Genomic DNA, 25,524 nt, shown 5'->3' on the forward strand with positions numbered 1-25,524 from the left:
CTTCCTCACTCATCAGAGAGCTGTTTAATATTTAAAACTGTTGATGATGCTCCCATTGACAAGCCAAGAGCATTCCCTAAATGCTCGTCCTGAGAGGAGGCTGTCTGGGGACCCAGCAGATACCCTCCATTTGGAATGGATGCTTCTGTGGATGCCTGTCCCAATGCACACCCACCCCCTTTAGACCTGACTACATGCATAGGAAGCAGGAAGCACCATGAAGCCTCACATTTTCCTGGCTAATGGTGAATGGATAACACTGTGGCTCTGAAGGAGAACCTACTGAATGCATCTGTTCCATGCCAAATGCGGCCAATTCCATCTGGGTTGGCCATGATGGAATAGTCACATGAAATGACGAACCTAGCTAAACCACCCCAGGCCCTCTCTTTAGGAACCTCAAAGGCCACCTTGTGATTTCCAGTGATTTTTTTTTCAGCAGCACCCCCCAGCGGCTGAGGCAGTGGTTCTCAAACAGACAGATTTGTTAAAACTTGGAATGATAATGTGGAAGTTCAAGCCTTTGGTGCTTTTTTTGTGTGTGGGGTGGGGTTTGGGGACAGGGTCTCATGTTCAAGAACTCCTTGTGTTGCTGAGGCTGGTCTTGAGCTGATCCTCTGCCTCTACCTCCTGAATGCTGGATCACAGGCATGAACCACCACACTAGTTATATGGTACTGGGGATAAATCCAGCAAATGCTGCTAACACAGCTTCATTCCTAGTCCCATGTCAGGAGTTCTTCAATGCTTTCTCTGGTATGACCTTTTCATCTATGAAATGGGAATGTAATTCTCCTCTGACATTTCAAATGCCACAAGAAATGGCAAACTAAAACAGCATAAACCATTTTTGTGATACAATACTCTGATGTAAACAACGAACACTGTGTTTGTCTTTGTATGGCTTGCAAAGAGAATTAATGTGGAAGCAGAAAGGCATTACATTTGAATGGCTTAAAGTCAGTAATCAATGTGGACGCAGAAAGGTATCACATTTGAATGGCTTACAGTCAGTGGGCTTTTCCTTTTGTGTGAACTTTAATTCAAGTCTGGGGATTTATGGGAGGAAATGCCTGGTGAGGCACAGAGAGGGACAATTATTGGAGAGGAGAAAAACATTATTACTATTTTACTTTCAACAAATACCAAGCACCTGTCCTCAGAAGTCACAGCTACATTTAGAGAATGTTGTCTGCTCTCCAGGGAAGCAAACACAGAAAGATTCCTTCTTCTGAATCCACTGTGTGAGATGAAGATAAAGCATGGGGGGAGTTGGTGCAGGGAGCTTGGCATTCAGGGTTCTCCCTGGCTGTAGACTTACCATGCCTCTCTCTCCCCATCACAACACCCTGTGGGTCTGCTGTGTCCCTCAGATCACAGAGATGACATATGGAATTCCTGCTAACAAAAGGGAGCATGGGAAAAATCCCTCTGCACTTGTTTTAAAATGTTACCCACTGAGCTTGGCAAAGGATATCTTTAAACTCTTATCTTTTCTATTAAGCATATTGATTCTAATGTCTAATAGTGTTATGTGCATACTGACCAAAACCGAGCCACTGGAATCCTAAACAGAATGGGAAGGTACCTATTAGCCAGACCCACAGGGTGTTGTGATGGGGAGAGAGAGGCATGGTAAGTCTACAGCCAGGGAGAACCCTGAATGCCAAGCTCCCTGCACCAACTCCCCCTCATCTTCAACCTGTGTTGATTTCTCTGATTCAAGGACTCTGTATTTCTGTTTTAACTCAACTTCCATTATTGTGGTTGTCCGAATGAAAATGACTCCCATAGGCTCAAATGTTTGAATACTTGTTCCTAGTTGGTGGAACTGTTTGAGAAGGATTAGGAGATGTTATATTGGGGGTGGGTGTTGAGGTTTCAAAAGTCCATGACATTCCCAATTAGCTCTCTCTGCCTCATGGTTGTGTCTCAAGGTGTGAGCTCTGAGCTGCTGCTTCATCACTATGCCTGTATTCCTGGGCCATGCTCCCTACCTGATGGTCATGGACACTAATGCTCTGGAACTGTAAGCTCCAAATAAATGCTTTCTTTTGTAAGTTCCTTTAGTCATAGTGTCTTATCACAGCAATAGAAAAGTCACTAAGACATCTTTCATGTTCAGTGATTCCTGATCACCACACAAACTGGTTTACAGAGATCATGTTGAGAGAAAGGTATAGTAAAGCAAACAGCAGAGTGTGTTGAGGAAGTTCTGTGCACTAGAGTCAGAGCAGCTAAGTCTACAGGTGGCAGGACATGGGAGCTATACCAGTCTGTGTTCCCAGACCTGGGGTGCTGGGGGGCACAACTGGGAAAAGCTAGACCATAGCAACAGCTACTGCCTGGTAAAGGCAGCACAGGCTTTGACATCTTGGGGCATTTAATAAGGACCAATACAGGAGAGGGGACTCCTAAACCCCAATTCTAGAGCTAACATGTAGGCAGAGAGCTTTAAAAATCAAAAGACAACTTTCTAAAGTTGCACAGTGAAACTTCACTTTCCACATGCAGAGATTAAGTATGAAAGCAATCTCTTACCCTCTTTACATTTATTTATTGACGTGTGTGTGTGTGTGTGTGTGTGTGTGTGTGTGTGTGTGTGTGTGAGAGAGAGAGAGAGAGAGAGAGAGAGAGAGAGAGAGAGAGAGAGAGGGAAGGAGGGAGGGAGGACAACTTTCATGAGGTTGTTCTCTCCTTCCATTGCGTAGGATTCAGGGTCAAACAAACTTTACCTCTGAATCATTGCGCTGACAACATTGGTTTAGTTTACTTGTTCCCTCATTCCATCTCCATCCCAGGTCCTCAATGATCCCCAGAGTCAACTCTTTCCTGAGGTCTGTCGTCACAGGTTAATTTAACCTGGTCTTGAGCTTCAGATAAACTGAGCCTTAAAAGAAGGCGCTCACCCATCTGCCCTTCTCACTCTGCATTATTTAACTGAGATCTGTGAGGAGGTAGCCTTTTCAAGAATACATTTCCCCTTCCCTTTGATACTTACTTTCGTTTGAGGGCCACGTTAACAGGATATGCAGATTCTGAACTCCAGGAGGAAGTCTGCAGCAAGTGTCCGACAGCAGCAGTTCCTAGGGAATTAGCGACCCTGTGTCTGGGATGAAGCCAGTCTGTTTTCATTGCTTAGATTTTACAGCATGGGCCTCTCAGGTCACCTACTGTGGTTCTGCCTTTCCCCCAGCCTTGCAAAGGTGGCCTTTTGTTCCCAAAGAGTCACAGAGCTGCTACTAGCTACATCACAAAGTGTTTAAGGCTGTGATTGAAATTTAGAAGACAGTATCCAATGTCACCTTTGATGATCTAAAATTGCACACAAGGTAACCCGGGGCTCCCTGTAATAGACAGCCCACAGATGCATGCTCTGGATTGTGCCCTCCCAGGGTCTTGCTGCAGCTGACTGATGTTATTAAACCTTCAGGACCCGTCTCAGAAGGATGTTTGGCTCCAAATAGCAGTGTTCTCGAGGACATTGTGACCTGGTGCCCTCACACAATTGAATCTCTTTCATTTTATGGAGAATCTGAGGCTCACTGTTATTAAGCTGACAAGAATAGCAGTATGGATTTTTCCTTTTCTGCTTTTTGCATTCCAGGGGGCCAGAATCTGTGCTTCCTGAGTTTAACCGGGACATGAGCTTCTGGCCATGTAATGAGATAAAGGATGCATCGTCAAATTTACAGATGCCTTATAGCAAAGGAGCACCAAGGCCCCAAGCATGGTGCACTGGATCCTGCCTCCCCGCTTCCTTTATCTCTCCCTTCTTTCTGTCTTTTTCTCCCTCTTTTTAATGTACGTATGTATGTATGTACATATGTGTTCATGTGTGTATGCACACGCTTGTGCAGGCTAGACATTTACTTTAACTGCCCTTCTTTAGCTGCTATCCACCCTGCATCTTATACTGACAGCCTTTCTTAGTGACAGCATCTCTTATTGCCCTGGAACTCGCTAGACTGGCCAGCCAGTGAGCTCAGGCACCAGCATTGTGTTTGTAAGCATGCACCATCACTTCTGGCTTTTTAAAAACATGGGTTCTGTCTCAGTCAGGGTTTCTATTGCTGAGAAGAGACACCATGACCATAGCAAGTCTTATGAGGGAAAAATATTTCATTGGGGTGGCTTACATTTTCAGAGGTTTAGTCCATTATCATCATAATGTGACATGCTGGCATGCAAGGAGACATGTGCTGGAGAGGTACCTGAGAGTCCTACATCTTGCAGGTAACAGGAAGTAAACTGTCTCACTGGTCATGGCTTGAGTATATCTGAGACTTCAAAGCCTGCCTCCACAGTAACACACTTCCTGCAAAAAGACCACACCTACTCCAACAAGGCCACGAATCCCATTAGTTCCACTCCTTTTGGGGGCCATTTTCTTTCAAACCACCACAGGTTCTAAGGATGGAACCCTAATTCAGGTTCTCATGACAAGTACTTTATGCCCCAGCATCTCCCCAGTACCACCTCACTCCTTCACTTTTTAAACCGAGAAATAAACACATTGTCCTTTGCATAGTCCAGCCCTGCAGAGGAATGACCCCCAATAACCCACTATCATACGTACTGCACAAATACTTGCCTGCTCCATTTGCATCAAGCCCCACTCAAGCTGGTGGCTTTGAGGCCCCTGGGGAAAGAAATGTAGCTGCTCCAGGGTTGGGGGCTGCGGTTGGGGATGGGGAGCTGCCTGCTCTTAGGGCACAGTGCTGCATTGCCTGGGTTGATGAAAAAGGCCTTGACAGAGTGCCCATCACCTCCTGGGATGTCTGGCTATTGAATGTCATTTTCTGTAAGTCTGATGAACTAGCAGATGCAGGAGAGAGTTAAGGTGCAAAGAGGTGGAGCCGGAGCCAGGCTTGGTAGGAATGACCCTGGACTGAGAAACTGAATCAAGGGAGGAGAGGGCAGCATCACAGTTAGAGCAGTGTCAAATTACATGGCTTTGCTCACTGTGCTCAGACACATAGGTGGTGGATAAAGCCGTCTTTTGTTCAGGGAGCCGGCAGCAGCGGGGAGGGGGGGGGGGCGTGTTAAAGGGACTATTTAAATTACTATTATTTTAGCTGCCAGAGATAGTGATTTTATTATCTTACTAACTCAGGATGAGAACCTAGTTTTCCTTTTCTCGGTGTGTGCTACATCAGTCCTAATGGAGGCAGCTCCAAGGGTCAGCATTCTTCCCAGTCCTAATTCCTGCCTCTGAGGGTCAGATTTTACATATGGGGTGATGGGTGGTGCTTTCATTTGGTATCATTAATTTTAAGTTTTATTTAATGAGTTTCATTTTTATATGAGTAACCGTTGTAGAAACACAAAGGTTCCCTTTCTGTCTATTAAAGAACCTAGAGTAACATAATATTAAAGCTTAAGCATTAGTACAAGGCAGAGCCTTGCTCAACCCCCAGGAAAAGAGCGGAACTTTATGTCTCTCAAGTGTTTTGTCAGTGTGTTCACTGAGATCAGGGCTAAGAACCATCTGATTTCTTTCTCCCTGACTTTGTCCAAAGTGTTTCTAACTTTGGGATGGATCAGGGTCTCATTTTTCTCCGACATCCACTGAGTTAGCATCCCTGACCTGCCTATGTCTCTGGAGGGAGTAGGGCAGCAGTGTAGAGCACAGGCCGCTTTCCCAGGAATTGGTTGAAGACCTTATTTTCATGTGTGAAGTACTGCCTCATCCAAACAGAGGAGGTTTCTGGCATGATCATGGTTATAGGTTTGACTTACCCAATCATTCTGTTTGGAGTAAGAACATATTCTTCTTGAACTCATGCACAAACTGCTGTTCTGGAAGAGCAGAGGAGCTGTGGACCAGAGTGGTGGGTCAGTGCCTAGAGCATTTGCTGTTCTGCTTCAGGATCAGAGTTCAGTTCCCAGGACCCGGGTATCTGTAACTCCAGCTCCAGAATATCTGATACCCTCTCTGGCCTCTATGGACACCTGCACACACGAGGCATACACTTGCATACACACAAAATAAGAACAAAAACAAATATTTAAAAACAAGAAATGACAAAGGAGGAAAAGAAACTCTAAGAATGTATTTTGCATAACACCCACCCATTGCTGCTGTTGTTCTATTGTTTGTGTGTGTAAAATACAAATGATTTTGTATCAGAAACATTACATTTTAAGTAAAATTTCTCTTAGGGTTTATTCATTTATACTCTAGAATAATATTTTTCAGAAAAAATTCCCCAAATCCTAAGGTTCAGTGGGATGAAAACGCCACTGAAAGAGGTCTTACACCGGTTTGAGGGTGTGGCCTGCTAAATTGAGGGTCAGTACTAAGTTACAAAGAAAGGAGAGATTTTTTCCTCCTTTTAAAATGGAACAGTGAACACAACTAAATGAGCTCCCTTTAATCATCTAGTCCTAGGGAACTAGTTTGTGTTTGTCTGATCTTAGGCTACACAGTCTGTTTCCACAAAGGAGTTTGCTCTGGGAGGAGTGTCTGGGATCTTTACTCCACCTTTTGGTACCATCTCACAGTCTATGGTGAGGGTGTCCTCTTACAATGGGAGGGTGGGCCTGCCAGTCTGTCCCTGCAGACCCAGCTGTCAACAGGCCCTTGTTCAGCTCCACTGATGTCCTTATTTCTTTCACATTCATTTTTCAATCTGTTCTTTATAGCAAGGACCTCTAGGTATGTTTAAGGAAAATGCAGAAAATATTTATGGATAATGAGACTCTAGGGTCTGGCTATTTATTGTAATAGCCATAATATTAGGATGTGGAAAATAAAAATCCCCCATGAGATGCAATAAGCAATCACCTTATTAGGAGCTAGCTAATTGCTCACCCCAGCGGTCAAAACAAATAAACAGTGTGGTACTATCCAATCTCCAGCAGCTTTACTGTGCCCTGTGTGTTCTGATGGTCACAGATTAACAAGCATTCAGAAAGAAAATCAAAAGTCTTTAAAATTAACTCACCTATAGACAGCTGTGGCTATCTCTGTACTTACTCATGCGAAAATGAGGAACATAAGCTATTTCTGACATAAAACTTCATAATACAGAAGCACTGATCACTCGACTCATATGTAATCAATCAGAGGCTTAGTATTTCTTGGCCATCCTGGGTTTTCATATTATGGACTGTAGCTAGAGTTTTCCTGCCTTGCCCACAGTCAGGACAAATCTTTGTCACCCACCAGTCCCACAGCCACTCAGACCCAACCAAGTAAACACAGAGACTTATATTGCTTACAAACTGTATGGCTGTGGCAGGCTTCTTGCTAACTGTTCTTATATCTTAAATTAATCCATTTCCATAAATCTATACCTTGCCATGTGGCTCGTGGCTTGCCGGCATCTTCACATGCTGCTTGTCTTGGTGGCGGCTGGCAGTGACTCCTTCTGCCTTCTTGTTCTTTCTTTTCTCCTCTCTTAGTCCCGCCTATACTTCCTGCCTAGCCACTGGCCAATCAGTGTTTTATTTATTGACCAATCAGAGCAACACATTTGCCATACAGAACATCCCACAGCAATGGACATATGAATATTTATTAAAACTGGAAAGTTTCTTTTTTCTTTTTAATAAGATTAGAAATCAGACCTAGTGATAACTGAGTGAGCATCAGGGGAATGCCAGAGATAATTTAGGTTTAATGGCTATCACTAACTACAGTTGTGGTGTTCTGATTTTGAGGTCTGAATTTGGGAAGATAATGATAGTGTTGTCAGGGGATATATGTTATGGGCATCTCTCATAGATGCCTCAAGATAAGAAATGGTTTGCAGGGCTATTTAAGAGAACCCAGCAGTGAGTCATATTGATTCATGGACACTCAAACTTTTTCAGAGCTGAAGACCCGTGAGGAAGAATGGAAAAGCATAACACACAATGAGCCTCAGAATGTTTTGGGGAGAGAGAGCCCCAAAACTCTCACAAATACTTCTTCATTCCTTCTTTTTGTTACGAGCATTGTGTGTGCTTATGGATCAATTTGCCATTTTAACAGAAAGAGACCCAGGTTCTTATTTAACTCTTTCAGTTACCACCGTTAAGGAATTTGTGTTAAACAAGTCACAAGACTTTTTCACTTTGTGAATCATCACTGTGTTAGTTAATACCTCCTCGCCTGTTTCAGACACTGTAATCAGGCATTCTGAGCATGAGCTGTTATGTTCTTTCCACACCTGTGCTCTACTGGTAGTTTCTTCCTCTTGGCTTTGTTATTATTTGTGATCTGGAATGACCAGATGACTTTATTTATACCAACCCTTAAAAAATACATATCCCTTTCTGTTTCAAAAAATCTTGAAGGAATAAATTTATATGCTCAGCTAACCAACGCCAGCATTGATTTATTGATTTATTTACTCTGTGTGTGGAAAGGTGCTGCTCAGAGGACAAGTGGCGCGAGTTGGTTTTCTTCCACCATGTGGGTTCTGGGGATTGAACTGAGGTTGCCAGGCTGGACTGCAAACACATTGACCTACTGAACTTCATATATCTATTTTTAAACCTGCTGATAGCATAAATGAGTAGAATTCCAGGCATGCAGGATAGATATTAATAACTCAATTTCCTGTTAGGTCAAAGTCTTTAAGTTCACTAATGATGCTGAAAACACCATTTAACTAACATATCATGGACAAACAAAGTTTGTCAGATCTTAATGAGGAAAATGATGTTTTAAATAATTGGAGCTTAAGCAGCCGTGTATGAATGTGCAATGCAGTTGCCCTATACTTCAGAACTTATAAAAGTTAACTCCAAACAAAACAACCTAAATATAAGAGGATACTGTAAAAAATATTAGGGAAAGCATAGAGGCAAATCCTCATGACCTTGCGCTTAGCGTTGATTTCTTACACTAAAAGCAGAAGTTACAGAAAATAGGTATCTTGGAAATTATTAAAGTTAAAATGCATCCAAGTACATTATCTAGAAAATGAGAAAACAATCCATAGAATAAGAACAAATATTTGTATCCATGTATCTGATAAGGGTCTAGCTTCATAGAAATGTAAAATACTCTTGAAGTCAACAATAAAAAGATAATTCAACTTAAATAGTGGCAAAAGATACATGGTGGACATTTTTTCTGAAGAAAACAACAAATGGCTAAAATGCTCGAGAAGTAGCTCAGCATCACTAGCTGTTGAGGAAATGCATGTCAACACCACACTAGATACTACCTCAGCATCACTAACTGTTGAGGAAATGCATGTCAACACCACACTAGATACTACCTCAGCATCATTAGCTGTTGAGGAAATGCATGTCAACACCACACTAGATACTACCTCAGCATCATTAGCTGTTGAGGAAATGCATGTCAACACCACACTAGATACTACCTCACAGTCCCTAGAATAACTAAAAAATAATCAAAAGCATGAAAAATAAATGTTGGTTAGGTGTATGGAAAATGGGAACTGCACTTTGCTGGTGAGGATCTAAAACAATTTGATGATTTCTGAAAAGTTAAACATGGGCTTGTCATGTGACTGAACAATTCTGTTTCTGCGTGGATACTGTACAGAACTGAAGTACTTACCAAACACCAGTTCATAAAACTTGGTACCAAACCATTGCCATAGCTAACAGGTAGAGAGCACCAATTTACCATTTGGTGGAATAGGGATGACAGGGCAGTGTGTGTGAGGTTCTCTTTTGGGGTCATTAAAGTCCCACCTGTCCTTGGAACTAGATAGATGTGAGATTGTACAACATCATGACTGCAATAAATGCCATTGAATTGTACAAAGTAGCTAACTTTATGTTACATGAATTGTATCTCAATAAAATCAGGGATTCCATACATATTTCCTTCATATGTATGTATTCACTTATATAAGCCATATAATTATAAATTTTTACAGCAGCTAGACATTTTGTGGTGCAGGGAATTGAATCTGGGACTTTATTCCTGCTAGATGGCACTCGACCACGAGCTATGTTGTGATTTGTGATACAGGGTCTTACTGTATAGTCCAGACTGACATGCACATGAGCTCTTCTTGCTCTGTCCATGCGTGGGATTACAGGCACATGCTATCATGCTCAGGACAAGTGCATCTTTTAAATTAAAGGCCATTATTGATTATAATTTATTTACTTAGACAATCTTTTTATATTTGTAGAATAACAACAGCTTTCTTGATTTATGAAACTTCTAAATACCAAAAATAATTAATTAGGCATTCCTTGAGAAAATAAATCCAAAATTTGTAGTATAATCAGAAAGAAATAAAAATGTTTTAAATTGATATTTTCGTTATGAGTAGACCTTGAACTGAAGGGTGTGCAGCTCAGTAGCTGCTTATCATGCAGGTGGCCCTAGGTATGATCCACAGCACTGAGAAAAGAAAAAGCCTGTGTCTTAAGCTTTCCTTAAATGTAATTTTTTTATTGCTTCTTTGGGAAATTTATATCATGCACTCCAATCCCACTCATTTCCTAGTCCCTCCACATCCGTCCTTCACCCTTGTAGCATCTCCCCCAAAGGAAAACTTTTAAAAAAATTAAAATTAAAAACTAAATAAAAATTAAAATAATAAAATAAAACAAACAACCACCTCACTCCTCCATCTTTCCTGCCTCTGCATTGCCTCTGCATCCGTCTTAGTGACACCGGGAGCTGCTGTGTATCATGCAAATGTTCGTTGTGTAGTGTGTGGTTGGTCAGATTCAAGGCCTCTGGCTTCTGGTTCACCATCAATACTGGATCCTCCCTGAAACTCCTCTTGGACATCCTGCTGTTGCCCCAGTCATGGAGGTCCTGTGACTATGGTTTTGCAGGACCTTTACATGCTCCTCAGATCATATACCGGGTAGATGTTGAGGAGTGCCAATTCAAAGCCGTGGATGTGTGCTTGGGTGGTAGCTGAGTTGGTCAGTCTGGGTTGCTGGGACCACCCCCCTCAGGTGAGGGGCAGCACCAGCTTTCTCGTACCTTTGGTGGGGTGGGACCAGCTTTCCCAACTGCAGGGGTGAGCTCTCCAATGAGGGGCAGCACCAGCTCTCCAGTGCCAGAGTCATTGATCCCTTATCCCAGGGCTGGTGAAGGACGGGGTCAGCTCTCTGCTGTGGGGGGAGGGGTGGCCCTCTCCGGGCCAGTGAGGGGCAGAGCCAGCTCAGTACAGTCCTTCTACATTCTTCAACACATGGTTTGAATGGGTCTCTGTGGTAACATGGGCAACGAAAATCAACACAGACCCCAGCTGCAGCAGGATCACAGACCCAGACATGACCATAAGCAGCAACTTGTGCCCAGAGTGGAAGTGCAGGTCACTCAGATCTGCATGGGTCCAGCAGCAACATGGTCCCTGGATTCCAATATGGCCCCAGGTGGCAGCCCAGATGTTGGGCATCTGCACAGCTTTCGATGGTAACAAGGAACCATGGACATCAACACAGACCATGGCTACAGCAGACCCAGACATGGCTCTTGGCAGCAGCTCAGGACCAGATATCACCTGGCCCTAGGTGGCAAGCAGGTCACCCACATCAGCCTGTTCCCCACTGCCTTGACCTCTTCAGATCTTCCTCTCACCAGAGACATGAACATTCTGCCTCTCTTTCCAATACCCCACCAAATATTTGCTCACCATAATGACACCTAACAGGTACCGGGCAGGTAGTGGTTTCTCCTACCTGCCCAGAACAGGGGCCCCAGGTAGGTGTGTGGGTGTCCTTCACCTGCCTGGTCCTAATAGCTATATTAAACTTTTAAAAAGATTTATACCTTCTAAACTTCTGTATTTACAAGCCAGACACAAACCAACGTTCTTTGTTTTTAAATCCCTGTGCTTTTGTTTTGTAACCTATAAACTAGCACGTTGTTTTTGTTTTTCTAATGCATAGACTCAGCAAACTTTGATGCTTTTTTTCTTAAACAATCATCACATTGGAAGTATTAAATTTGGTTTTCTACCTAGTGTAATTATTTTAAAATTTATTTTAGGCTTCTAAAATTATTGTAAGTGTGTGTGTGTGTGTGTGTGTGTGTGTGTGTGTGTGTGTGTGTGTGTAGATATCTTGGCTTCTGTGCACCAGTAAAGACACGTGCTCTGCTAATCAGAATAACTCTACAGTGGGAGTTGCTCTGCTCCTGGATCTGTCTGACATGTTCATCCAGAAGGTACACTTGACATGAGTGATTTTCCTGTGGTGATATTTTGTTTGTACTCTAACGAAGAAAATTTGCCTGAAGATCAGAGGACAGAGCCAGCCACTAGATTAAACATAGAGGCCAGGCAGTGGTGGCACACACCTTTAATCCTAGCACTCTAGGAAGCTAGATCTCTGTGAGTTCAAGGCCACCCTAGACTACATGAGATTAATCCAGTCTAAAAGAGAAATGGGGTGGCTGGGGGATGGCTCCCATATTTAATCCCAGTATCTGGGAGTCACACACCTTTAATCCCAGCACTAGGAAGGTTAGGACAGGCAGTGATATGGCTGGGCGGAGAAAGTCATATAAGACGGGAGGAGACACGATCTTGCCCCCTCTTTCAGCTGAAGACTCAGGGGCATTCAGTCTGAGGATTCATGGAGATCTTCAACTTTTGGCTGAGGAGTTGATGAGGTGAGAAGTGGCTGTGGCCTCTGTTTCCTCTAACCTTTTAGAATTTACCCCAATATCTGGCTCCAGGTTTTTATTATAAGACCAATTAGAATTTGGGCAACATTTTCCTACCTTGTCTCTGAAACTTATCAAGAGCTGGAAAGGAATAGAAAAGAGAAGTGAAAACGTAATGAACATTGTGAAGAAAGTTGATTTTGATTTTCTAGAAGAGAAACAGAGGGCTCATTGTGTAGCTTAGGCTGACATCTGTTATTCTCAAACTTGGGAAGCTAAGGCAGAAGAATTGTGAATTTGAGGCCAGCATGAGCTACATAGTAAGTTCCAGGTTTGGGCTAGAGAGTGAGACATGTTTTCAATAACAGCAACAAAGGGAAAAAAAGAAAGAAAGAAGGAAGGAAAAAAAGGAAAGAAAAACCCCAGAGGCTCAGAGAATGTCGTGGAGAAAGGGGCAAAGAGCTCGAGAGCTGGAGGACAGGGACAGAGCTGTGGAACGCTGTCTTTTGCCTCGAGACAGGACATGATCATTCCACTCATGAACTCATAGCTGTGGTTACCTGTACAAGACTCATACAAGGTCAAACCAAACAAAATCCCAGCATGGAGTGGGGGGTGGGCAGGACTTGAAAGGCTTGGCCCTAACTGGAGAGCTTTGGGCAGTTGATGGCTTCTGGGTGGAGGGAGATTGGTTTGGGGGATCATGATCATTGGTAGATTTCTGTGCTCCAGTGGGTAGTGCTACACACATGCATATCTCCCATGCCCCAGTGGGTAGTGCTACACACATGCATATCTCCCATGCCCCAGTGGGTAGTGCTACACACATGCACATCTCCCATGCCCCAGTGGGTGGTACTATACACATGCACATCTCCCATGCCCCAGTGGGTGGTACTATACACATGCACATCTCCCATGCCCCAGTGGGTGGTACTATACACATACACATCTCCCATGCCCCAGTGGGTGGTACTATGCACATACACATCTCCCATGCCCCAGTGGGTGGTACTATGCACATGCATATCTTGAGCGGCACTCATTGGACTCAGTATAGTAGTTTTTAAAAGAGGAGGACATGGAGTTGGGAGGGGTTGAGCTGGGGGTGTTGAAGCCAGGGAGTGAAGGTAGATATGATTAAAATACATTGTATCTATGTATGAAATTCTCAAAGAATTATATATGTGTGTGTGCACGAGTGTGTGTGCACATGCAAGCTCATGCACATGCATGTTTCCTGTTTGGTTTAACTTTACTGCACACAGAACAGCAACCAGCTTCAGTCATAAGTGCAGTAAGAGCTCACAAAGACAGAACATGAAGTTCACAATCACAGTCTTGGCAGACCTCAATGGCTGACTGCTAGTTGGCTGGGGGAATGGTAAATATTCTTGAGGGACTTGAAGTCAGAGAAGAGTTGTGCTCTGTAAGGGTCATAGCCAATAGGACCCACTCCTACGGAAGGAGGGAGAGGCCAGACAGAGGCTCTGTCCCCAGTTAATCTTTGGTTTGTGTTCAAGAAAATCAGCTGCTTCTGAAGAGCTACTCAGGGTCTCAGGGTTCTTTGTAAATTAAATTCTGTTGGGAGATCAGAATATTTCCACAACACATCTAGGATGTTTATGCTAACATTTCATAAACAATGATTTCAGAATCCCCAAATTGCAGGAAAGGCAGGCATCCAGGATTCGCCACAATCTGCCACCTAACAGACTAGAATTTCTGTTTCTGTTCTTTCAGCACTTAGTAGGGATCCATTAGCACCCTGATCAAACCTCAGCTGGGACCAGATGTGATCCAAAAACACAAATAGAAGCATAGCCAGAAACTAGTTAGGAATGAGAAGAAAGACTAGAGACACAATAGCACAGCTGCACCACAGCAAGAGATGCGCTTTGAAAACCCCAAAGGTTTTCATCACACTAACAGCACAGGTCTCAAGCAGTACGTGAGGCAGGCGAGGGCTTAGTGGTTCGGTCTAGCTGGCTAAGACAGGTTAAGGGTAAGAGTAAAAGCAACTGTTTACCATTTTTCTTTTCCTTTTTACTCCCTGAATTTATACATTGTGTGTGTGGGGGGGAGGGAGATGCACATGTATGTCAGGGTGCATGTGTATACACATATGTGTGAAGGTCAGAGGTTGACATCAATTATTTTCCTGCATCACTCTCTACCTTATACAATTGAGGAAGGATCTCTCATCTGAACCCAGAGCTTGCTGATTAAGCTAGTCTAACTAGCTAGTTTGCTCCAGGGATCCCCTACTTATCTCCCTTCTGCTGTTATCCTAGGTGAGTGAGCTGCTACACCCACCTGGCATTTACATTGGTACCAGGGAACCAAATTCTAGTGTTTATACTTCCTGAGCAAGAGCTTCTGAACCATCTTCTCAGCTCCCTTCCCCACCTCTCTTTCTCTCCTTTCCCCCCTTCCCTTCCCTTATCTTCCCTTCCCTCCCCCCTTCCCTTCCCTTCCCTTCCCTTATCTTCCCTTCCCTTCCCTCTCCTCCCCTTCCTCTTCCTCCTTTCCTTCCCCACATCCTTCTATTTGTTTATTTAAAATGTTCATTTAAATGCTCAGATATGTGCTTTCCAGAGGCCATAACTAGATAGGGTAAGGTTATTTTTGGCTTACTGATAGTGTAAGGTTTTTCTGTCCTTCTTGTTATTTACCAGGCATGAATCCAGTGAGAAAGCCATTGAACTTAGCAATTGTGGGGGTTACAAGAATTACCTTGAATGGTCCCTGCCATTTAGGGGTAAGGGGTGAAGGGTATTGGTCTGGGGCAGGAAGAAGGACCTGATCCCTGATGTTGATTGGGGGTGGGCAGTGGTTGTCACATGGCTGGGGTAGGGAATGGTCAGTAAAATTCCATAGTAGAGAACAGAGGTGATAGAGAAAGGGGGTGAGCAGATGGTTGGGGAGGGGTGAAGGTTTGGATAGAAGGTCGGGGTTAGAACTGGCCTCCCATATATAAATTCAAATGGCATGATTGAAAGGGGTTGCTTGGGAAGAGCCTGGAGCCTGTGAAGGGACAGAGGCAATAGTTTTACCCAGGCAATGTGAAGTTCCTGTGACATCTTAATAAGAATATTTTTTAAGGAGCAGTTATTTCCTTCTATCTCCTCTGATCACTGAGGATGGTATGGGATATGGAAATGCCAAGTGATGTTAAGAGCTTTAGATAGGGTTTAGGAAATCTGGGAGGTGAACTCTGGACCATTGTTAGACTGGAGAGAGACAAGGATCCCAAAATGGGGGATAATCTCCCAGAGGACAAGGTCAGAGACTGTGTGAGCCTGCTTATTAGTAACTGGAAAAGCCTTAACCCAGCCTGAGAAGGTATCCACTAGATAGAAAAAGGCTTGGATATAAGATAACTATTTCCATCTGTCCATTCACTGACAGAAGTTAGATAGCTCCCATAGAATATTGGGGTCCAACAAGCCATTAGGTGGCCATTTTTTATTGTTATATAATGGATATTTAGGCCATTTTTTTTAGCACAGAAGCAGATAAGCTTAGAAGTCTATAAGTAGGGCATTTAAGCTTAGAGGTTTGAGGGTTTCTAAAAGGCATCCCAGAGGAGATGTGGGGTTTATGGTATTGGAGGGCTTATTCCATGACTGAGGCAGGGAGAAACAAATGAGATGCAATAGCTTTAGTATCTCAGGCATCCCAGAGATTAAGCGAGGATCAATTAAGAATGGCGCAAATCACTCAGTGGTCTATCAACAAGCAAAGAGCAAGGGCCAGGGTCTTACCCCAAGGACAAAAGTCCAAGAGACAAGAATGAAAAAACGAGGCCTCAGACCTCAGTCGTGGAGAATGGCTGGGGGTGTTAGTCAGTGATAGGCACCGATTGTGGTCTTAAAGACCATGGACTGGGGGTTCCCCCACTTTTTGAGAACTTTTGGAATGCAGGATGGTCAATGGTCGCTTCCAAGGGTTTAAGAAAGTGTTTAGGCTGACCGGTAGAGGGAAAACTCACCAATCGAAGTATCCGGTGTTGTATGAAGTGATCCAATGGCTGGGCAGATGGAAAATGGGCAGTTGTAGATGAACCAACCTCAGTTCAGGATCCCAGTGCAGGGGTGCCAGGAGAGCCTGTTTGGTCTTGACACCAATGTTATTTACCAGGTGCAAGAATGGACCACAAAATACAACAAAATCCACTTTGAGAGTTTTATTAAAGGGGGCGGGGATAGGGAAGATGGGTGAGTGAGCAGGACTGTTGGAGAGGAAATGTACAGAAAGGGTGGGGGAATGGGTGGAGTCTGCTTTTAAGGATCACCTCTTGCATGTGTGTAGGGGCTTATGTAGCCACGCCGGGCATGTGCACAGATTACATGGCCACACTACTCATGGATTATGTAGGATGCAAGGCCCTGGAGTGACTAAGCATTTTGCCTGAATGCTAACAGCACATGCGCAGCCATGGGATTCTGGAAACAGTTAGGGTGTCGGGAATGGTAACACTTCTGACATTCATGTGCCTAATTGAGATGAAGGTGGGGAAGACCAGCTCTGTAGAGATGTCTGGGTACTCAGATCACAGGTGACAATCTCCTGCTGAACCAGCAAGCCCTGAACACCAAGTAGCCTGGCACCTAGTTGCTGTGACTTGTAGCTGAGCTTTTTGGAGCTATGTTTCCCAAGCCTGACTACACACTAGAAATCCCAGAGAACTCAAAAACAACAACAGTCAGGCTCAGCTCCTGAGACTCAGGTTTCATTTGTTTGGAGGTGAAGCCTGGGTGTTTGTGTGTCTTCAGCTCCCCAGATGAGCCTGCCTACAGCATGTTGAGGGCAGCATCTGCCAGCCTGACTTTACAGAGGCCACCCAGCCAGCTAAAGTCTGTCTACCTATGCTTCTGAGTTGCTGTGGCTGCTCTTGAAGCCACTCAACAGGTCTAACACCTGCTGGAGAAGCAGGAAGTCCCTAAGGGAAATACACTGAGGGCAGTAGACAGAGTCTAGTCCTAGGAGCCGGGGCATGGCTGGAGGAAGGAGGTGGCTCCCCTTTGGCTTGTCTATTGCTTCTATGTTGATACATGTTCAGTGTTGTTGTGGTATGTCCATGAACATTTCTACTATTGGACTTTGAGATGCTAATGACTGAATGAGTGGCATGTAGCAGCTGGTAAACCTGCAGTGTGTACTTGTTGAATGAATTAAAAAACAACCAACCAAACAAACAAACAACACCAGAACACATATTTGCTATGGTGGGGGTTGTTTTAGCAATGTCACATTCCTCTCCACCATCCCAAATCCTTATTCTCTGGAAATAAGGTCCTAGTATGCCCTGCCTGCAGGGCTTCAACGGGTTCTCGACCACCCTAAGGACGTCCCTAAGGATGGAATGATAGGGACAGGAGACACAAAGGAAATACACCAAGTCTAGATTCTGATCAAAGTGCAACTTTATTTTTCTCCAGGAGGGTTTATATAGTTCCTGCAGGGTGCAGGGAGCAAGAAGCTGTCGTCTGCATAAGGTGGGGCAAGCTAACAGGATGTTTGTATAGGATGTTTACAGGGTGAAAGGGTCAATGGCTCTGCCTCAATGTCCTGTTGCTAGGCAACCTGACTGTAAGATGATCTAGTTCCCTGTCTTATGGGGGGGGGGGTCTGTATTTTTCCACTAATTAGAGATTCTGTCCTTGTCCCTGACACTAGTACTTGTTCTAATGAATTATTACATAGTAAGAGGAGTTATTAGTCTTTGCTGGTGACTAGTGATGAAGTCAGTTGCCCCCAGCAAATCTGGAAGGGACATGTTAGGCAGGGCTATGTCTTTGTTGTGCCCCAGCTGACTTTTGGTGGGAACTCAAAAAAGAGTGCTTATTTCAAATTATATGTATATACTTGTACAGGACCCTGTGATATTCCTTGTAGTACAAATCTTGTGCCATCTCAGAATATTTGTGAGACCCTGTTGTTTTTAATCTAAGGTGTTCTATTACCAATAAAGACTTGGGAGTCAGATATTGGAGTGAAAACCTGATAGAACAAAGAAGTGGAGGAAGAGTGACCAGCTGACCTTCTTCTTTTTTTTTTTTTTAACTAGAGACCCAGCAAGTGCCTCTCTCCCCACATGTCTTAGATCAAAGAGAGCATGAAATCTCCAAGTCCCTCCCTACTCCTTCCTGTGCATCTTCCCTATCTGTAATCCTGGTTTCTCTATGGCTAATTCCGGTCAGTTAGCCACTGGCTCCATCCCCTGATTCAAGGTTAACTTTATTAACATAGTCTCGGGGTGTCACAGTGTGATCAAATATCCCGAAACAAGACCTCTCTCCCCATTCAATGGGATGTTTGTTCTAACATTCAGCAGTGTGGCATTTTCAGTGTATTGCTGAAATTGTTTTTATCCTCACATTGTTTTGGTGATAACTCGGTTGTGAGATTGTAAATCTCATGAAACAGTGATGTCAGAACAGTAGCTACTGTGAGAACACTCACAGGCAGATGTGGGGACTTAAGGAAATGCTGTTGTGGTTGCTCCAGGTGGTTCTTAAGAATTCTCCTCTTGATACTTTTGATTCTTGACCACATACTTGCCTACTGAATAACAAGTGTATGCTGCATGATGCCTGAGTGTCAAGCCCTACACTGGAGGATAAGCAACAGACAGAATATGTCCTGCCTTTCGAGAGCTTTCAGTGTGGTTAGCAAGGCTTCACACGAACAGAAGCAATAATGTATGAAGAGGAACCTGACTGTGTGATCGAAGCTCAGTGATCCATTTGTGCGTAAGGCCTGTAGCCCAAAGAAGAAGCCATGAGGACATGAATTGTGACCATCAACACTGTCAACTCTACAGTTTATCCTAAGGGATAAACCTCTGGACATTTCTGTGATGGAACTTTTAGGTGAGGTCAATTGAGGTAAGACTCACCCTGAATATGGCTGCACCATGCTGTGGGTTGGGGCTCCTGGACTGCTGAGCACCAGCATTCATCACTCTGCTTCCTGACTGTGGAAAGTGGTCTGCCGCTGTACACTACTGCCATCCATAACTGTCCCATCATGATGGACTGTCCTTTCGTACTGTGGACCAAAGTAAAGCCTTCCTTCTTTAAGTTGCTTTCGTCAGTTACAGCCATGAGACAAGAAACGAATAGCTACACTAATCAGGGAAAACGGAAAGTTTTGAAAGCTGAATGGCACCATTTCCGGGTAAGGAAGATGAGTTCCCGAAGAGCAGGGACCCCTCAGCATCTGCACATCAGAGAATGAAAAGAACTGTTTTCTGAAGACGTGCTTGTGCCTGGGCTTTGCAAGGAGAGCATGATTAGGGCCTTAGGGATATGCTGTGTTGTGCTGTCATGGCTGCTATATTGGAAAGGATGTGAAATACTCTGGAAGGATTGAAGTCACAGCAGATCATGGCTCCTGAGAGGGAGGAATAGGAAGCCCTGGGCTCCCAACCAGCAATATGCAGCCCAAACCAACTGCATCCTGAAGTTCATGGGAGGGAAACATTTTTCTCCAGTCTCAGGATTTAATGCCCCAGAACTAAGAAGCAATTTAGAGTCCAGAACAAGGAAATGGAATCCAAGCACTCCCTAACCCTTTCACCTCCTTAATAACCTTCCAAATTTAGTCTGAAGGTGAACTTCTTGAAGGTGAGCACAGGGCTCATCTGTTGTAGCCATTTTCTTGTTGATGTTGAGGTGGCTCCATTTTGGTCCACTGGGGACTTCTTCAAGTTGGTGCTTGACTAATTTTGATGGGAAGTGCCCCAGGACTTCAAATCAAGACCTCACTGCTTTTCAGCTCATTGCTTTTAACCTGTTCATGGTGTCTAGTTTCCCATCATAACTGAGTGCAAGGAAATGCACGTATCAACAACTGTTCAGTACATCTATTACGTCTCTCTCTGACATTTCTTTGTTTTGTGTGGGTTTGAATGGGGCCTGGGGAAATGCTTGTATGGAGATCTGAGGATGACCTTCAAGAGTCAGTTCTCGCTTCTACCATATGGGTCCCAGGGATTGAACTCAGATTGTCAGGCTGGGTGGCTTCACCAGTTGGAGCACCTCACTGGTGTGTCTTTGAAGTGCAAAATTTCCTTCTGGAGGTTTTTCTTTTATCCTCTGGTGTAGTCTCCTTTTAGTTTGGTTACTGAGTTCTTACCAACTCTCCAGCCCAAAGTCTCTGTGCCTTTCTTATCTTTTCCCACAATGTCTCTGCTACACTTTTCAGATGCTGAAAATCCCGGCTCTCAACACAACCAGTCCATCCCCGCATTTGCTTTATCTCCGAATGCACTGACCACAGCCTTGGAGTAGTAATTGCCGAGCAACTGCCAACAAGGTGATAACTGCAAACAACTCAATTTGTAATAGTGCTTTGTCCTGAGGTGACATCACACTGAAGGCTGCTCTTTGAGTGCTGTGGTGCCAGCTCATGGACTAGTCTCTCTGTGATCATTTTGCTGCCTTGGTTCTGGACTCACTTACACATTAATTTGCTGCACATTGCTTTAGGTTTGCAATGGCCTTTTAAAGTTCAGGTTTGGTGGCCCCTGTTTTGGGTAACTGTTGCCTTGCTTGCTGACCTTGACCTTGATATCCTCCCTATGCTAATTCCCTGCCAGGTTCCACCCTCCTGAATGCTTAAGGGAAGTTCCATGTCTGTGTATCCTGCATAATGGGCATTAACAGCTTAGATGCAAGATTGTAAAACATCGGTAGCGAACTTCTGCCCTCCAGGGTTCTCCCAATGTGCTGTAAGCCTGTATTTAAGACCTCTTCCCTCCTTCAATAAACAGCATTTGGCATTAAAAAAAAAAAGACTTCTATCCAGAAGTCCATCAAAATTCAGTAGTAGAGTGTGGGGGTCAGCAGAAGATGGAGTGGGGTGAGGAAGGACTAGAGAAGGACACAAGGTTACTTTGACGAGTGACAACAGTGTCTACTATCTTGGCTAAGATGATGTCTCACAAATGTATCTATGTATCAAAATTTGCCAAGTTACTTGTTTTAAAGATATTCTCATTTTTTATGTCATTCTACCTCAATAAAACTGTTTAAAAGTTAAAAAAAAAATCAGGTTTGGTGTAGTCAAGGTTTAGTTAAAGAAGGTTAGCTTCTATCCCAGCCTTCTTAATCCTCTTTCTTGTGCTCTCTCACCTCCCTCCTCCAACCAACCAACCAACCAACCAACCAACCAACCAACCAACCAACCAACTTCCTTTTTCTTTGTATAAACAAAAATTGTGTGTGTATGTGTGTGTTGTATGTACACATGTGCACATGTGTACCCATGTGTACCTGTATATTCATGTGTCTGTGAAGGCCACAAGTTGATACGAGGTGTCTGCCTCTATCATACTCCACATTATTATTATTATTATTTAGATAAGCTTTCTTTTTGAACCTAGAGCTCACTATTTTAACTAAGCTGGCTGTGCCGAAAGGCCCCAGTGTCTACCAGTCTCTACCCATGCTGGAGTTACAGACGTGTGCCGCCATGCCCGGCTTTTACATGGGTGCCGAGGATGTAAAGTCCTCTCCGCATACTGGCATTGCAAGCATGACGCACTGAACCATGTCCTCAGCCCCTGTAGAAGCATGTTTCAAAAATATAAGCAAATATTCTTTTCTCTGCTTTCTGAGATAAAGGTTACATACTATTCCTGATTTTTTCTCCATCTTGCTACCTTAATATATCACAGCACTATTTAAGACGTGGCATAAAATACAGACTCACAGTCTCTTATCTGTATGTGCCAAATCCTCAAATCGTCAGAACTCTAGAGGTTTATTATAAGCCTGCAGCAGACTCATTTATAGAAAAACTCAGATCTTAACATATGAAAACGCTGCCTCCATTTGTAACTTGCCAGCACGTTGATATGTTTTTGATGCTGATGTGACTCATATGTTTGGTTAGAGGCATAGCCTCGTGCCTCAATAGAAATGTTAAGTAGTAGGTGATATGTGCAGTGTCTCAGTTCTCGGGAGCATGGAAATGATGAATTCAGAGACGTATTTGGCTCCAAGCATCTCTGGGAAGGGCTCTGAACCTGTAGCAGATGAGTTGTTTATCAGTCACCTTCAGTCAGTCTCTCCCTGACTCTCATGTTCAGAGCATTTTTAAGGTTGGGACTACAGGACCAGCCAGATGGTTTATCAGGGAGAAATGCTTCCCACATAAGCCTGACAACCTGAGTGTGATTCCCAGAACCCATGCAAAGGTGAGAAGACCCAGTTCCACAGAGTTGTTTTCCGAGCTATCTAAGAACATGTCTCCCCCTTCTCCCCACCAAAATAAGAAAGAATAAAAGAATGAAACACAATTTGGATAGGAAGCACATAGATTTTTCTTTTTCAAGCAGAGTTGGGTAGCAGTAACCACCCAACTGTCATAAGAAGTAAAAAGAAGCCCCCTTTGTGTTCTCGATTATATCTTATTCCAACACATGCCTTTTCCTTGTGAAAGACTTAAGCATCTGCATGCTCTTGACAGAGGCCCTGGACTTCAGTTGAGGATGTCCTAGGACCATTTTATGAGAAGGATTTGAAAAGCCAGCTTGTTATTTTCTATGTGCTCCTGTCCCTTTGCTGGAGGCTGACCAGAATGAATTGGAGGTTAAGGTTGATTTAATGTCAACATGCCACAGTTAGAGTCATCTGAGTAGGAACCCAATCCTGAAGAACTGTCCTGGCTGCCATCATTTATGGGGAAGGTCCATCTGGATTGTGGATGGTCCCTTCTGGTATCAGGCACATAAAACGCCCATAGCAGGAAGAAGATGACTGCCTTTTGCTCTCACAGCCTCCTCTCCTGCCCGAGTTGATTCACACTGCTGCTGTTACTGCTGCTGCTGCTGCTGCTCATTCCTTTGGTGATCTCAGAACCGGGGTTTCCAGCATTGACTAAGGATCAGCAGCTCTCCAGGAACCTTGTGTGTTTGGGGACCCAGATTGAGACCTCCAGCCTGTGGATAGAACAACTGCTGGTTTGTCAACCTCCCTAGCAAGGGACAGTGACTTTGGATTACTCCAGATGCTTGACACCCAAGCATCTACCCGAGTTTCTGCTCTCAGAAGGATTCAGCTGATATTACTTTGTTAATGTAAACTGACTTAATAAATTATTTATATATGTGAATTCATCCCACTGGTTCTATCCCTCTAAAGAATCCTAATACAGGGGTGTAGCCAAGACGGTAAAATGCTTGCTAACCTTGTGTGAGGCCCTGAATTCAACCTCTAGTATCACATAAAACATGGCATGGGGTTGTGTGCCCGTAATCCTAGCACTTGGAGATAGCGTTAGGAAGGTCAGAAATTCAAGGTCATCTCAGCTCCCTGGTGACTTGGATGCCACCGTGGGATATATGAGACCCACTTCTCAAAAAAAAAAAAAAAATTTAAAAGAAGCCAAAAAAAGACTGGTGTCCAAGACAGGAACTTCTTTCTCAGCCTAGGTGTGAGATTGGAGGTGATGGCATTCAAGGCTATGGCTGCCCAGTGGTAGATGTGCTAGTGTGGGCAAGGAGTAAGTCTCTGCGGTTTGGGGCTGTTTGTGACCTTAGCGTAACCTAACTTCCTGACTGATAGCCTACCAGGGTTGTGAAGCCAATGCTTAGACAGCACAGGAGGCATGGGGCTCCAGACTAATCCCCAGGGTCGTCCTAGAATACAGCAGTTAAGGCTTTGATTTCCTAGGGCTCACCTTTGTTGTCAACTGATTTTTGATGTAGCTTAAGGATCTGATGTTTATGGGGCTCTTTGAGATTCTGTGTACATGGTAAGGACTAAGTACCTTGGCACTAGAGTCTTTAGATGTAGCAAATGTGAAGTGGTGTAAATTTACTCTCCCTATTTGACAAGGAGAACATGGGACTAAGAGATTATGTCACGATGGACAAATTTATTGGGTATTTAAAATTGTCTTGCTCTAATTTATACAGATTTTGAATGAAGGGTACATGAATAGGTTGCTTCTTTTTCTTCTCCAAAATAAGAAAATGGAAAGAGTCACTTTGTGGCGTGTGTGTGTGTGTGTGTGTGTGTGTGTGTGTGTGTGTGTGTATGTGTGCTACTCTCAGGATGGAATTTTATCATAGTTTTTTTTAAGGATTTAGTTATTTTAATGTGTACAAGTATTTTGCCTGCATGTGTATATTTGCACCACGTGTGTACCTACCTTCTACAGAAACTAGAAAAGATTTAGATCAGATCCCCATTACCAAAAGTACACATGATTGTGAGCCACTATGTGGGTGCTGGGAACAGGACCCAAGTCCTAGGCAAGAGCAGCAAGTGCTTTTAACCTCTAAGTCACCTCTCCATCCCAGAAGGGAATTGAGTATCATAACATTTTAAAAAATATTTATTTATTTTTATTTTATGTATATGAGTATTTTGCCTGTGTGTATGTGCTCCATGTGCATAGGGTGGAAACTAGAAGAACATTAGACCCCAGAGAACTGGAGTAATGGACAGATGTGAGCTACCATGTGGGTTCTGGGAAAATGAACTCAGGTCTACTGCAAGAGCAGTGGCTGGCTCCAACTCACTGTGGAGACCAGGCTGGCTTTGACGGATATTCACCTGTCTCTGCCTCCCATGTAATACAGACTCGACCAAGCTTCAGAGTACTTTTGATATATGCTCATAAGAATATGTTCAATTTGGGGATTGAAAGATCCCTTTAGCCTGAATTATATATCCCCAGGAACAAAAAACTGTGTCCAGAATGTTTCTATGGATATTGAGGAAATACTCATGGGAGATGGCATAGTAGGGCTTTGTTTAGTGTCCTCTGTCATTAAAGTGATCTCCAGCCAGTGTGTCATATGCCAGGAACGTCTTGCTTCTACTTTGTAAAGAAATACATTGTATATATGTACTAAGAATGCATAAGTATTTATTGAGTGCCTACTGTGTGACAGACATTTTAGAGCTCTTTGCCAAAGTAAGCACTTTGGAATAACTTCAGGTTTGGCA

General features: G+C 43.7%; 1 long non-coding RNA gene across 2 annotated transcripts in view; it reads left to right on the forward strand.

The window, feature by feature from the left end:
- LOC128109296 (uncharacterized) overlaps positions 1-23,684 on the forward strand; it is a 43,407-nt gene extending 19,723 nt beyond the window's left edge. For both annotated transcript variants that reach the window (XR_008217789.1, XR_008217787.1), the window contains one exon: positions 20,768-23,684. This is a non-coding gene — a long non-coding RNA (uncharacterized LOC128109296). The remainder of the gene's footprint in view (positions 1-20,767) is intronic.
- Positions 23,685-25,524: the final 1,840 nt, after the last annotated feature.

Source organism: Peromyscus californicus, unplaced genomic scaffold, assembly GCF_007827085.1.
Source record: "Peromyscus californicus insignis strain IS unplaced genomic scaffold, ASM782708v3 Scaffold_14__1_contigs__length_90479793_seg_1, whole genome shotgun sequence".
Classification (NCBI taxonomy): domain Eukaryota; kingdom Metazoa; phylum Chordata; class Mammalia; order Rodentia; family Cricetidae; genus Peromyscus; species Peromyscus californicus.